The sequence below is a fragment of the Aquila chrysaetos genome, chromosome 2 (assembly GCF_900496995.4).
Source record: "Aquila chrysaetos chrysaetos chromosome 2, bAquChr1.4, whole genome shotgun sequence".
Lineage (NCBI taxonomy): Eukaryota > Metazoa > Chordata > Aves > Accipitriformes > Accipitridae > Aquila > Aquila chrysaetos.
In genome coordinates, this window is record NC_044005.1 from 79,708,129 (window position 1) to 79,722,995 (window position 14,867).

A 14,867-nucleotide genomic window follows, 5' to 3' on the forward strand; every position below is an offset into this window, starting at 1 on the left:
CTTCAAATGTGTGTCTACTTGTGAATGAACAACCCAGTCAATATAAATCTAGTCAATATAGTCAGTGTATTCCACTAATCAGCCAGAACTATTTCACTAACCACCGGTCAGATCAGGGTTCGGTTGCCCAAACATAAGGACCCAGTGCCAGCTGAGACTCTCTAGAGTATGCAAGACATGCACAGGGCATAGGTCTTCTGGAATGGCAGCTGGTGGTCAGGCAGGATACCCTCCCACATTTCAAGTGACATCAAATGCCAGTCTCAACAACCGATTCAGGCATTAGAGGACTATTTTTTGAATGAACTAAATTGCTTCCCAAGTTCCATGGACTGTACTGAGGAGACGTGTAATGATTGCAATGGGCTTTAGATATCTAGTGCACACAGAAGTTTCAGACAGTTGGAAATATAAATGTGGATGCTTTAATCTTGAACTGAATCCAAACTGGATGTGGTTCACCTGCCTAAAAACAGACACGTAGTGCCATTTCAGTGTCCTGTCTAGCTTCCAGATGCCACTTCAGAGGGAAATTTATCTGATCAGGACCTGTGTCACATCTGTCATTGTCTCATGGCTCTAAGACACCTTTAAGTATATCAAAGGATACTAGATATTTAGGAAACAGATGCCAGCACACCACTGCATCTTTAACCTCTTCTGTGAAGAAAGAAGAAAAAGCAAATTTGAGGAAAGCAGTTACAGGTTGCTCTAGAGCAAATGCTGGTAACAAATAAATAAATAAATGAGAATAGTAAATAGGTGTAAAATGATAATGGTTTGAGCACCACTATATTAGATACCCTGGTAGTTCCAGGAAGTGCTCTAGAAGGATTTGCAAAGTTCCTGCTGTGTTTCTTGCTCTCAGATAAAAGGAGATTTTATGCTGTGATCAGAATATTTAAATAGTTTATGTAATTTTTTTTTAATATTACAGAATAAACAAATCTATTGTTTATTGTCTGATATTAATAATATAGCTCTTTTGAAGCGTCTTAATTGTAGCTAGTAATAATGAATGACATTATATGGTTGGTATGAAACTGGATACATTATTTTATTTAGAATTTCATTGTTTTGAGAATTTTGTGTATAAAGCTCTTAGAAACTGTTAGGATTACAATCAATGGTGTATTAAAGCACAAGTACAAGGCAGTGTTACGAGCTCTTAAAAAAGTACAGACACTATTGTTAGTAGATAAATTATGCATGCTCGATGATACTCTACATCTGTTGATTTGCCAAATAGCTAACTAAAATGCTTTAAAGCCATTATGCTGTTTAAGGCACATTTTGTGATTTCATAAAGTGTCATTTATCTGGTGAGAACCATGCTTGCTTGAAAATGCATTCCACAAAGCGACAAGGACATAGTTTCTGCATGCAAATGAATCTTTCAGGAAAGGTGCCTCGAACTAGTTTGACCTATAGTGGACAAGAGACAGTGATTTACCTCTATCTACAGTAAAAACCATTATAAGAAGACAAATTCCAATGATGTATTCAATATGGCTTAAGAAAAAAAGAAAGGTTAAAAAAAACCAAACAACATTTGTTTATATTTACCTAGAAGCCTTTATGTTCCAGATGATGGGAAATTCAATTATGCTGTGAAACACTTTCTACTCTCAGGAAAAAAAAAAAAAAAAGAAGAAAAAAATCTACAAACAACAAACTGAAACAGGTTAAAAAAAAGAAAGCAACCACGTTCATCCAACAAAACGTAGCTTATGTTTTCAGAAAGAACATTTATATGATAATACTTTCCTTCATGTAGTATTTTAATCTTCAGAGGATTGCAACAACAATAACTAATTAATCTTCTAAGTAATCTTGGGAATTAGAAATTGATTTCTCCATTCCAGATGTACAGAAAGAAGACTTGGAGTCAAGTAGCTTAATTTGCTGAAACTGCAGCAACCTACACAAAGCTGAATTTGGCCAGAAAAGATCAAGAGCCAGACTGTCAACAGGTTGTAGGAACTACGACATGCATCACCACAGTATATAAAAAATAAACATCTAGTTCTGGAAGGGCATTTCACAGTACAGAAGTGGAAACCTGTAGGGAAAAGTTGGAGTGAGATTCACAGAACAGAGAATGAAAAATGAGAACATGCAAATAGGAACCGAACACAGAGGAAGAAGGGACTGTCTGTCTGACGTTGACTGCCTGAACCCTATTCCTGCAGGGAGCAGCTGCCCCATTTGGCAAAATAGCCTCTTGATTACAGAATTTGGCTGGGAAGTGGAAACCTGAGTAGATCTTAGCCTGAAGAGATTTGGAGTGATGGCCAGCAGTGTGCCCTAAAGCAAGCCAAAACTAGAATAAAATTAAGCTCCTTCCTCTTAGTTGAGGTACAGCACTCTGCAACCAGAAATGCAAAATTCATAGGAGTTGAAATTGAATAATAATAGACGTTCTGATACTACAGTCCAGCAATGAGGACGATTTTTTGTTTGGATGGCAGGTTAGCTTAGCTAGCCCCTACAAAGCTGAAATTGTGGGATTTGAAATGGTCCTACCTGAAGAGCTCTGATTACAAAGCTCATGTTTACAAGAAGGCTGAAGACAAAAGTTTAACTTATATGTGTCTAATTTACAGATTACAAAATTGCCTTTGGCTGAGACGGCTGTTGAGCACCTGACACACAGGGTGGGATTTAGTTACAAATTAAAATACCCAATTTTAGGAGTACACATATAAGTACCTATACATGTTGTAAATATCCAGGCTTCTAATGGAATCAGTACGTGCTTAGTTAACACAAGAAATTAGCTCCTTCTAAAATAAACACCTCTATCTTCACTGGGCTCCTGAAAAACAGACATCTATTCCCAAATAGAACTCAGTAGGACAGTTAAGGCATTAATATAGTTCTGGTAGGAATGACACAGAACCTATGTGAGAACACGCCTTTGTGGAATGACAGCTGGAAGACAGTTGGGAGACCACAGGTCACTTCAAATACTATTAGTATGCTCATATAAACAAGTCCCTAGTGGTTAGTCAGATTAATTTCTTTTTAGAAATTTAGTCACTGTTGACTAGATTGATTAGATTCTACTGACTATAATAGAAGCTTAGTCACCTAGGATGACATCGAAGCCTGTCAGTAAACACTTCTTTTTAGGCAATAAAATTCCACCTTAATAGACACATTCACTAAAAAAAAAATTTAGGTGTGTAAGGAAATTTTTGGGAAAATACTTAACAACTAAGCGTAGTTTCTGTGAATAGAGTTTGGCACCTATAATGCTTTATGGGTCTGAACATTAGCCTTACCAAAAGACCAACAGTAAGTTGTTGCTGGGAAAAACTGCTCAGCAGTTCAATTTAAACTTACTTCCCAGAGTTCAAATCTAATCAGGATGGATTCATCCATTTATTAATGACATGTAATTAACTGCCAATCAATGAACTATATATTCAGATTCAATATCAATAACACAGCAGATAATCAGCAGTACTTTCACTTACAAAATGCTAATAAACACCTATTGTGTGCTAAGCACCCTTACACAACTGATCCCAGAAGATTACAGCCTCACGCACACATTTTTATATACAAACCCTACTAACGTGGGTGACACATTCCCCCTGCCCCAGCGTGCGGGTGCAGGTTCTCCCCCTGCAGACCCTCCTGTGGAGACGTGGGTGCTCCAACGGAGCGCGCATCCTTGCCGCTGCCCGTGCCCAGCTAAAGGACCGGTCGTGGGCAGGAGCTCCGCGCAGCCCCGCACGCATCCCGCGAAGCCGTGCACCCGCGCCGCTCCTGCGCCCTTCGTAATTCCCTGGGTAACGGTTAGTGGGGCTGCGGTGGATTGACCTTGACTGGCTGCCAGGTGCCCACCCAGCCTCTCTCTCTCCTCTTCCTCAGCGGGACAGTGGGAGAAAATAAGATGGAAAAGCTCCTAGGTGGAGGTAAAGATGGGGAAATCACTTACCAATTTCTGTCATGGGCAAAACAGACTCCGTTTGGAGAAAATTAATTTAATTTATTGAAAATTAATACAGACTTGGATGTTGAGAAAGACAGACAGAATTAAAACGACACTTCCCTCCATACCTCACTTTTCCAGGCTCAAATTTACTCCTTCATGTCGGACTCCTCTACCTCCTCCCCACGCCCCGAGCGGCGCAGGGGGATGGGGAATGGGGGTTACGGTTAGACCATAAGTCTGTCTCTTCCTCCTCGTGTTTTTCCTTCCTCCAGCTTGGGCTCTCCACAGGCTGGAGTTTCCTTCCAGGAATATCCACCTTCTCAGGTGTCAGGTCCTGAATGGGCCGCAGCGTAGATATCCGCTCAGGGCCCTGGAGCACCTTCTCCCCCTCCTCCTGCTCTTGGTGTTCACAGGGCTGTTTCTCACAGTTGTGTTTTGTGGGTTTTGGTTTTTTTTAACTCAGTCATCCCTGCAGCCTCCCGCCAGCCCCTGGGCACGGACAACCAACACAAAAGGTGATGGCCAATTCCATTTCAAACATGATCACCTGGGGTGATCAGGGCACTTTTTCACTCTAAGACAACCAGTTTTGGGGCAAACACACGCCAGACAGTGTTGTGTATTGGACCTGAACAGACTATTTACACCCACAACATAACAGGTGGTGTCATCCGTGACATTCTTCAAGGGCGGACCATGCAGGCACTCCCACATTAAATCAGTGATAAAAATCATGACAGGACTCCTGAAGGTTCAGTCTTGGACACTTGGTATCGCTAATCCTGTATCACTTCATTCTGTTGTGTTGGTGAGATCGTACATTCAGCTACATCCAGCTGTTTCACTACAAGGCCAGGCTGCAAGTTAAAATCACATTTTAATATTTTCACAGTATCAGTGAGTTAATACAATGGAAAGTCAAACTTAGGTCATTTCAGTTAGAAATGGCAATGAACACATAGCAGATCCAAGATTTAAAAACTGTCTAAATGTACTGTGATTTGAAAATATATCATCCCAATATATAGAATTAGAACAACGAACATAAAAAGTACAAGAATTCACACTTACGTACTCATTGAATCACAGCAAAACTATATCCCTCAAATTAAACCTATGAAACCACGGATTCTAAGCGGAATCATATTTGCCATCTGTTTCTTACTTATTTTCCTTAATTCCGTAAATTCTCCTCCTGAGGTTAACCAGGTAATTTTGATCAAGTATTCATACTGACTTCTTATACAAATGGGTCCGGAAAGGACCTTGAGAAATCTTACATTTTTTCCCCATGACCCAAGGAGGAGTAATTCCTGACTGATGTTTGTTTAATAGGTTTTTAAAGACCACCCCCCCACCACTGATGGATTCCACAACCTCTCCCCAGGCAGTCTATGCCAGTGCTTCATTATCTTTACTGTTGTAAATTCTTTCTCAATGTCTAACTGGAAACTTTCTTGCTAAAATTCACTTTCAGCACTTCTGCTCTATACCATCGACATGATAAACAGATTATCCTCCTTTTTGTACCAGTCATTTATGTCATGAAGACTATCATCTGCTCTCACTCTGAAGGTCTTTAGACTAAAATCCTACAATCATTTCAGTCATGAACCTGTATGTTACGAGATTTAGTTCTCAAACATTCATTTTTCTCAATTTCTCAATTTGGTCACATATCCAATGCAGAAAACTGGACTTGGTAGCATGGATGATATCATACCAGAGCTAAAATAGAAAAATTGTACCGAGTATGTAGTAATCATATGTTGACCATTTCACTGCTTCATGACAGGGTCACTTTAGTCATGCAAGATCACAGATACTCAGGATAACTCCCAATACTTTTATAGAGAAAGCTGTTAAGCCAGTTTTCCCCATCCCTGTCTTCATGGAAGTAATTATTCCAAACTGTACTACACTACACTTTTTAAATTGATTTCAGCCTATCTTTACAGACATTTCTTCAGTTTTTAAAAATTATGTTGAATTCTAGCGGTGTAGTCCCATATGGTGTCAGCCCACCCCAGTACTGACAGGTCAGAGACTGATTCTACATGCTAGAACCAGCTGCCCAGGTATGCTGTTTTCAGCTTTCAAGCAAGGAAGGAAAAAAAACCGTTTTGAAATCCCATCTCAGAATATGTGTCCAGAAGTGTTAGCTTACCATAATCATATACTTACTATCACATAAAACAAAGGTTTTAATAATACTCCTCTATTCATTCCAAATAATGAGTTAAAGAGCTGAGAAATGAGTTACAGCATTTGACAGGGATAGAAAGTCCATGAAAAATATGTAAATCTAACACTAAAGTGAAAATCACTGACTATGCATTTCTTTTAAGAAATAAAATTATTCTAGTCTACTTTTACTTAGAAGAAGTGGCAAAAGAATACAGCCAACTACAAAGTTGGTTAATGAAGATTTCTTTTTTTCTTATAAATTCCATAATTATGTCCTCTTTTTCCCAGAAATACAAAAAAAGCCCATACACTATCAATGATGTCAGAAAAGCTTCAGCTGCAGTTCCTCTTTAACTATGCATTTGTAGCTGATACAGTACGGTCCTGAGTCTTCTGTATCCAGCAGAACTTAACATGTATTAGTTTTAATGAGAATGAAAGCAATTACTTGTACTGCTGGAACAGCTCATTAAACTTTTTTTCTTTTTTTTCCCCTTTTTTTAACCACAGAATTGAGTGGTGTACCATTAGAACAATTAAGGCATTGGTGAATTGTGTGCGTTTATCTGAAACCTCCTTGTACAGACAGATACAGCAGGTCATTCTCTCATTTTTCTTTTCTGTCCATGTTAATACCTCCTACATCTGTTCAGGCACTGACTTGATTAACTTAATTAACTGAAACTTTTTTAAGGCCTCAACAGTTTCTCTATAACAGACATGACACAATATATTTGATCTGTTATTCTTACATTCATTCTAATTAAAATGTACTTATTCCTATTCTAAGAGGTTGCTTTTTTATCTTCACATAAGTCCTATTAGAACTATATCCGCATGCCATACAGACACAGGTTTAATGACTTGCAACTTAAAAGTGCTGCTCAAGTGTGTTTTCGGTGTGTCAGGTACGTCATGGGTTTACTTTGCCCACCATGAATAAGAAAACATTAAAAAAAAAATTGTGGCATCAAACAGACTCATATAATTTACAGTTACACTTAAAATATTGTTTGGCATAAACATATGATAATATTTTCATGTTGATTTCTCCTGGGTGCATATGGGTTCCAGAAATGGAAGGTGGTTACATTAGAACGCTAATGGTATTCTTGACATGGAGGAGATCTTTGAATTAAGAGTACTTACATTTTAATAGTAAAGATCAGTCAGTTTGAATGAATGTGGGAAGTTTCCTACTAAACTACTTTGTTGTCATTAATGGGGAGAATTCCTACAGTCTCACCCTACAGTTCTTACCTAGAAAGCTCAATTATAAGTAAAGCTGTACAGAGATGCCTACACCAGCATAAGAACCAGTCTCACCTCAGGCTTAGACACCACCTGTCTGTATACACATACACGTTCTGTATACACATGCTGGTAATATTCTTCGTCCTGCATACTCACAGAACTTGCTTATATAAATTTGGGGGTGCTTTTAGTCTGTACAAATGAATCCAGTAATGGGCAAAACCCCCAAACCTAAGCTAGAGTCACAGTGGTTGGAGCTTCATACTCCTCCAGAAGGAGGAGTAGACTATTGCTACTGGAGTACGTTTTCTGCTACTCCAGAAATGAAAAGGTTTCTTTCAGGTCCTGCATTGTATTATTATCTTCATCAATGACACAGACAGTGGGATCAAACGTGCACCCTCAGCAAGTTTGCAGATGACACCAAGCTGAGTGATGTGGCTGACATTCCTGAGGGACGGCATGCCATCCAAAGGGACCTGGACAAGCTCAAGAAGTGGGTCCGTGCGAACCTCATGAGGTTCAACAAGGCCAAGTGCGAGGTCCTGCACATGGGTCGGGGCAATCCCAAGCACAGATACAGGCTGGGCAGAGAAACGATTGAAAGCAGCCCTGAGGAGAAGGACTTGGGGGTACCGGTGGATGAAAAGCTGGACATGACCTGGCAATGTGCGCTCGCAGCCCAGAAAGCCGACCGTGTCCTGGGCTGCATCACCATCAGCGTGGCCAGCAGGTCGAGGGAGGGGAGTCTCCCCCTCTGCTGCGCTCTGGTGAGACCCCACCTGCAGTACTGCGTCCAGATCTGGGGTCCTCAACATGAGAAGGACATGGACCTGTTGGAGCGAGTCCAGAGGAGGACCACAAAGATGATCAGGGGGCTGGAGCACCTCTGCTGTGAAGACAGGTGGAGAGAGTTGGGGTTGTTCAGCCTGGAGAAGAGAAGGCTCCAGGGACACCTTATAGCAGCCTGCCAGTACCTAAAGGGGGCTTATAAGAAAGATGAGAACAGACTTTTTAGCAGGGCCTTTTGCAGTAGGACAAGGGGTAATGGTTTTAAACTAAAAGAGGGTAGATACAGAGTAGATACAGGGAAGAAATTTTTTACGATGAGGGTGGTGAAACCCTGGCCCAGGTTGCCCAGAGAGGTGGTCGATGCCCCATCCCTGGAAACATTCCGGGTCAGGCTGGACGGGGCTCTGAGCAACCTGATTGAGTTGAAGATGTCCCTGTTCACTGCAGGGGGTTGGACTAGATGAGTTTTAAAGTTCCCTTCCAACCCAAACCATTCTATGATTTTAGGATTCTATGATATCTGCTAGTTCTCTGTGCATGTTTTAGGTACTTTAGGACATCTCAAATGGCGCTAAACATTTATGATTAAGCAAACTGAATTGTGCTCTTCATGTTTGTGTGAGTTCTTGGGAACTTGTACTATGGTAGTCATAATTGCTGGTCTGTGTCCTATCTTTCCTGGAGACACTTATCATCAGCGTCTTTTTAAACAAAACAGTGTTTGAATACAGGGAGATGAGATACGTGGTGCTGGCTGTAGGCTATTCCCATCTAAGTTTCTTGGGGATACTTGGATTCACCCTCAGGGAAAGAACACGCCCAATCTCTTTTCCTTTTGATATGCTCTAGATTTTGTTTAGAACTCATGCTTCAGTGCAAGCTGGTATTCAAACAGTTTGAACAGAGATATGCTCCCGGAGAGTCGTATAGACATCTATGGCTTCACTAGTTATCATAGACTTCCTATATAGTCAGTGGAGGGAAAAGGGACATCTAAAATAAGTGCAATTTCTACTGATAGCAGTGTCTAAAATTGGTCAGACACATCACAGCCTAAAAGTGCAAGTTTCTCTCTATCAACTCTAAGGAATTATTAGCTCAGACTGGAACACCTGCACAGTGAGCATCTAAAGGCAGATAAGCTAAATCTTAGGGAGAATTTGAATTCAAGTATGGGGCTGAGTTTAAACACTTGATTCAAATTTATCTGCTGTTTTTGACAGGACAGGTTTGTTTTCTTAATCCAGTGTCATAGGTTTTCTTCATGTATTTCATAATAATTTATTGAAATATTTGCATTTTGATCATTCTTAAATGTAATCAGTCACCCTCACAGTAAAAAAGTGTTTCCTGATGTTCAAAGGGAATCTCCTGTGTTTCGGTTTGTGCCCACTGCCTCTGGTCCTGTCACTGGGCACCATGGAAAAGAGCCTGGCTCCATTCTCTTTGCATGCTCCCTTCAGGTATTTATATCCACTGATAAGATCCACTCTGAGTCTTCTCTTCTCCAGGCTGAACAGTCCCAGCTCTCTCAGCCTGTCGTCGTAGAAGAGATGCTCCAGTTCCTTAATCATCCTTGTGCCCCTTTGTTGAACTCTCTCCAGAAGACTGTAGCATATTTAATGAGAGGAGTGTTTTGTTTGGATTTGTCTTGTTTCAGTTTTTAATGACCTGTACAGCAGCCTGATATTCCACAACATAATTAAATTCATTAAGTTCCCTGCTCATAAAATCTCTTTGTTCATATTCTTTGTGCAAACCTTATATAATGACTCAAAAAATACTCTTTTGAGTGAGTTATCAGCATCTTCACAAATTCAGCAGGGACACTGATAAGTTTGGATGTCAAACTTGTTCAAGTTCAGTTATCAAGCTATTGGTTCTTTTGAGATTATAGAATTTACAAAGAAGCTGAAAAATTGCACAATCAGTTCAAATAATTAACTTTTTTCTATATAGGTACTAATGAAAGATTTCTATCACTTTATGACGGCCTATGACACTTTTCTGGTTTCAAAGCTATCAAAAGTCCAACCAAAGTAAGAAGTTAGTTTTATTTATCATATCCTGGAAGGCCAGAACTCCCCTATTCACCATGTTTTGGTAAAGCAGAGACAGACATACAGGAAAAATTGCTCCGATACCATTGTCATGTCCCCTGACTGCAGTGACAGGATATGAAAGATAAACCAATCAGCTACGTTATTAGCAGTTCAGTATGCTTCAGAATTTTTCCTTTCTAGACCATTTGGGTCGATACTTGTGGTGGGTTAACCTTGACTGTGTGCCAGAAGCACACCCAGTGCTCTCGCACTCCCCCTCCTCAGAAGGATAGAGGGAGAAAACAGGATGGAAAAGCTCCTGGACTGAGATAAAGCCAGGGAGATCACTCACCAATAACTGTCACAGGGAAAACAGGCTCAACTTGGGGAGATTAATTTCATTTATTGCTGATTAAAAATAGAGTAGGATAGTGAGAAACGATGACAAAAATTAAAAACACCTTCCCCCCACCTCAAGCCCTTTTTCCCAGGCTCAGTTTCACTCCTCCGCCCTCCACCTCCTCCGCTCCCAGCCATGCAGGAGGGTCTGGTCAGTTCATAGCAGCTCCTCTCCGCTGCTCCTGCTTCTTCACACTTTTCCCCTGTCCTTCTCACAGGCTGCAGCCTTTCAAGAACTACTTCAGCATGGGTCCTCTCCGTGGACTGCAGTCCCTCAGGAACAGACTGCTACAGCGTGGGTCCTCCCTGGGCCGCAGCTCCTGCCAGTTCTTGCGTGGGATCTCCGCAGGCTGCGGCTTCCCTCGGGCCATAACCGTCCGCTCCGGCGTGAGGTTCCCCCCAGGCTTCAGCGTGGATATTTGCTCCACCGTCGTCCTCCACGGCCTGCAGGGGACTTGGGTCTATTGTGATGGAGCTTGTACAGTTACTAGATTAATTATTTTGTAGGACTTGAGTAATGCTGCAGGATCCAACACAGTGATGCTGGGCCCAGGTCAGTAACTCTCAGGGCAGTCGTGACAAAACTAACTGGACTTAGTGCAAAACCTCTCAGGTATCCGTGAACTCCCAAGCGCAGCCAACATGAGGTTATTCTCTTCCCATTTAACCTAATCTGATGATGAATTACCTTTCTTTTTAGGAAACCGCATCTCTTTCAAGCTTAAATTTCTTTGACTTCAAACTCAAGCTTTTCACATCTTTTCAGAGGTCTATAAACAGGTACAGAATGACCAGAGGAATTTTCTAAGGCCTAATTAGCGGGGCAAATAAGTCACACTCCCAAAGTCTCACATAATACAGCTTTTCCCACTGTGCATACTGGACTGTATCTGCGTTTCTAGTGTAAATGTTTTCCAGGAATTTCCCATTCACTTCAGTGAGCTGGTACCAGAAGCAGGGGCAGCGTTCTAGAGGTTGTCCGTTCAAGTGCTGCAGAAGGAAAAGCAAGATTGCTTTCTGCTGTTTCTGTGTTTCTCTTTTTCTAGGGATTTCATTAGTGTTTGTTGCCACAGCAGTTCACTCAGTCTGAAGGCATCTCCAAAGAATATTAAACCTCTGAGTCACTGCTTTTCAAGGCAGACTTCCCATAAAAGTTCTTAGACAGACAGCTTTGCATGTGGCTGCATTAAAACCATTATCTTAGATTGTGACCAAATTATCAGATGATTCAAACCATACTTGTAACAGTAATCTATTCTTTTCAATGTTTAGTATCCCGCTAGTTTAGCTTTAAAAGCAAGTATTTTCTACAATCACCTATAATTTTTATTACAATTACTCTTAACTGTGCTAAGGAAGAACTCTCCCTAGAGTACTGCTGCTTCTAACCATGTTTGACTTTTTTGTTTAGGTAATTGATGTTTTCCCACTTAACAATTGCACTTTGGGATCCGCCCTGTGTGTTCTTAGCGGCATAACTGTGCTTTTACCTCTATTCATTCAAACAAATCTTATCACTAGGTCAGATGTGAAGTATTAATGATTTTAAGTGAGAGTACAGGAGACTTACAGGGTGTAAAACAGAATATCACAATGAAATACCATATTTTTGGCAGCTATGGAAAAGCCTACCATTCTGAAGGCACTTACTAACAAGCTACGTCTCTAAAACATAGGATGACTGCCAGGGCCCTGAGGGCACTGCTAGGACATCACGTCCCTGCCCGGCTCCTGCCTCGGGGTTCCCCCACCGGCCCGCGGCCCAGGACCCCCGTCGGCCCCACGGGGCTCCCCCCACCTGCCCGCGGCCCAGGACCCCACGGAGGTGCCCGCTGCCCGGGGCTGGGGCTGCCCCGCTGCCCCCCGGCCGCCCTGCTCCTGACAGACCCTCCATGGGGAGCCCCCAACCCCAGGGAGCCGCCGGCCTGCGGAGTGCAGTGACATAGAATTTCCAACATAAATTATCACAATAAACTGACATACTATACATCCCCTGCAAAAAAAAAGTTTTTTTTAAGTGGAATTTGGCAGAGAAAAGAGTGGAAAAATCGATAAATCTCCTGGCTGTTTTGCCCAATCCAATAATTGATCAGTTCGCTGATTTTTTTATATCTTTCTTTCATTCTAGAAACAGTAAACTTATTTCAGATCATGAACATGTATCACCACATAAATAGTATTCTACAGTTATCTTTAAAATTAAAAAACCCTCTGGGTTACACTGAGATTAAGCAGACTATTTGGAGGGCTCGATGCAGCAGTTTACCATCCTCCTAACAGGTTGGAAGAGGAAACTTTAACGCTGTGCCTAGAAACAGCATGTCCATGACCTGCTGCAGGAATTTCCATGCAGCACTGGGTTTCCCTAACAAGGAAAATTGTTTGCCTGGTCTTGCTGCATGAGATTTTTTTTTTCCTCCTTTCAAACCTAGTATGAACCAGTGTCCACAGTGAGCAAAGTTCACTGTATCTTGGATAATATTTTTAACTTTTTTGGAAATAATAGTAGCTGCTAGAGGTCCACAGGGCTCTAGAGTAGATGTTGACTGGGAAGTTAAGAACTTTGACATGAATATGAGCTTCACTAAAAATGGCCAGAGAAATACCAACAGTTGTTGCCGTATTCACACACTACTGTGGACTGTTACTAAAACATGATGCTCACAGCCCTGGTTGGGATGCTGAGCACACTTTGGATTATAACCATAGCACCAGTTCTGGTTAAAAATTATGACTGCAAGATTCTGTATCTTAAAGCCGCAGGCATAGAAATTTCTTTGTGAAAGGAAGAACTATTGTGCCATTCATCGAAGACTTCTTATGTAAAACTCCAATACTTGGCTAAAGCTCGTCAGCAGCAGCACGATAGACAGCTACAAGCAGGAGGCATCACTATCTGCAATGAAGAATGGGGGCCAGGGGGGGAACAATTTACTGAAAACATCCTTCACTGATCCTCATTTCTGTTTGTCATGGTTTAACCCCAGCCGGCAGCTCAGCCCCGCACAGCCAGTCGCTCATTTCCCCCAGAGGGATGAGGGAGAGAATCAGAAGGGTAAAAGTGAGAAAACTCGTGGGTTGAGATAAAGACAGTTTAATAGGGAAAGCAAAAGCCACACACGCCAGCAAAGCAAACCCAGGAATCCATTCCGCACTTCCCCTGGGCAGGCGGGTGTTCAGCCCTCTCCAGGACAGCAGGGCTCCAGCACGCCGAACGGTCCCTTGGGAATATGAATGATGTAATTCTGAACAATCCACCTTCCTCATTCTTTCCTGCAGCTTTTTTTGCTGAGCTGGATGTCATATGGTCTGGGAGATCCCTTGGGTCAGTTGGGGTCAGTTGTCCCAGCTATATCCCCTCCTGTTGCCTCAAGTCTTCAAAAGACTGATTAACAAATAAGAAGGTGGTGATACCTTAAAGATAAAAACCTAAAAGATGAGAAGTGTGGTATGCTTGCCATTCAAGGACTGTTTAGATGAGGTGTACTCAAGGTAAAGCTTAGCTAGTTGAAGATTCTGCTTACAACAGAGGATGTTTAAGGAGTGTTTGGATAATAGTCAAGGCACCAGACATTTCAGAGTCACAGACTTGCTAATTAAGGACATACATCCTCCTTCGGCCTTGAGAAACGAGGGGTTGGCAAGAGAAACACAGACCCAGGTGTCCAGAGGTGACACATGCCCACAAAAGGACAAAAGGAGGAGGGGTAGTCTTCCCCAAAGGACCACTGAAGACCACCTGAGACCCCGCACAGGCATAGAAGACTCTGGGGTGATTGCTCAAGAGAACGCCACGTCATGCCTGCTCAACATAATGAATATGCAATAGTTATGCAGAACATATGTATGAGATAGGCGTGGTGGTTTAACTGTAGTGTGCAAGTATGGACTGAAAACCTCAGTAGGTGGGCTCAGTTTGTGGAAATCTTCCACCTTGCACCCTGCACAGAATAAAGCAATGTCTCCTCTCTAAACATACTTTGTGTGTTTCGGGAGTTCCTTTCGGATCAGGTAACACTCCCAACTTCTTGTGCACCCCCAGCCTACTCACTGGCGGGGCAGCGTGAGAAGCAGAAAAGACCTTGATGCTCTGCAAGCACTGTTCAGCAATAACTGTAAAATCCCTATGTTATGAACACTGTTTTCATCACAAATCCAAAATGTAACATCACGTAAGCTACTATGAAGAAAAATAACTCTATCCTAGCCAAAACCAGTACACTGTTTAAAAAGCAATGGACCTCAAT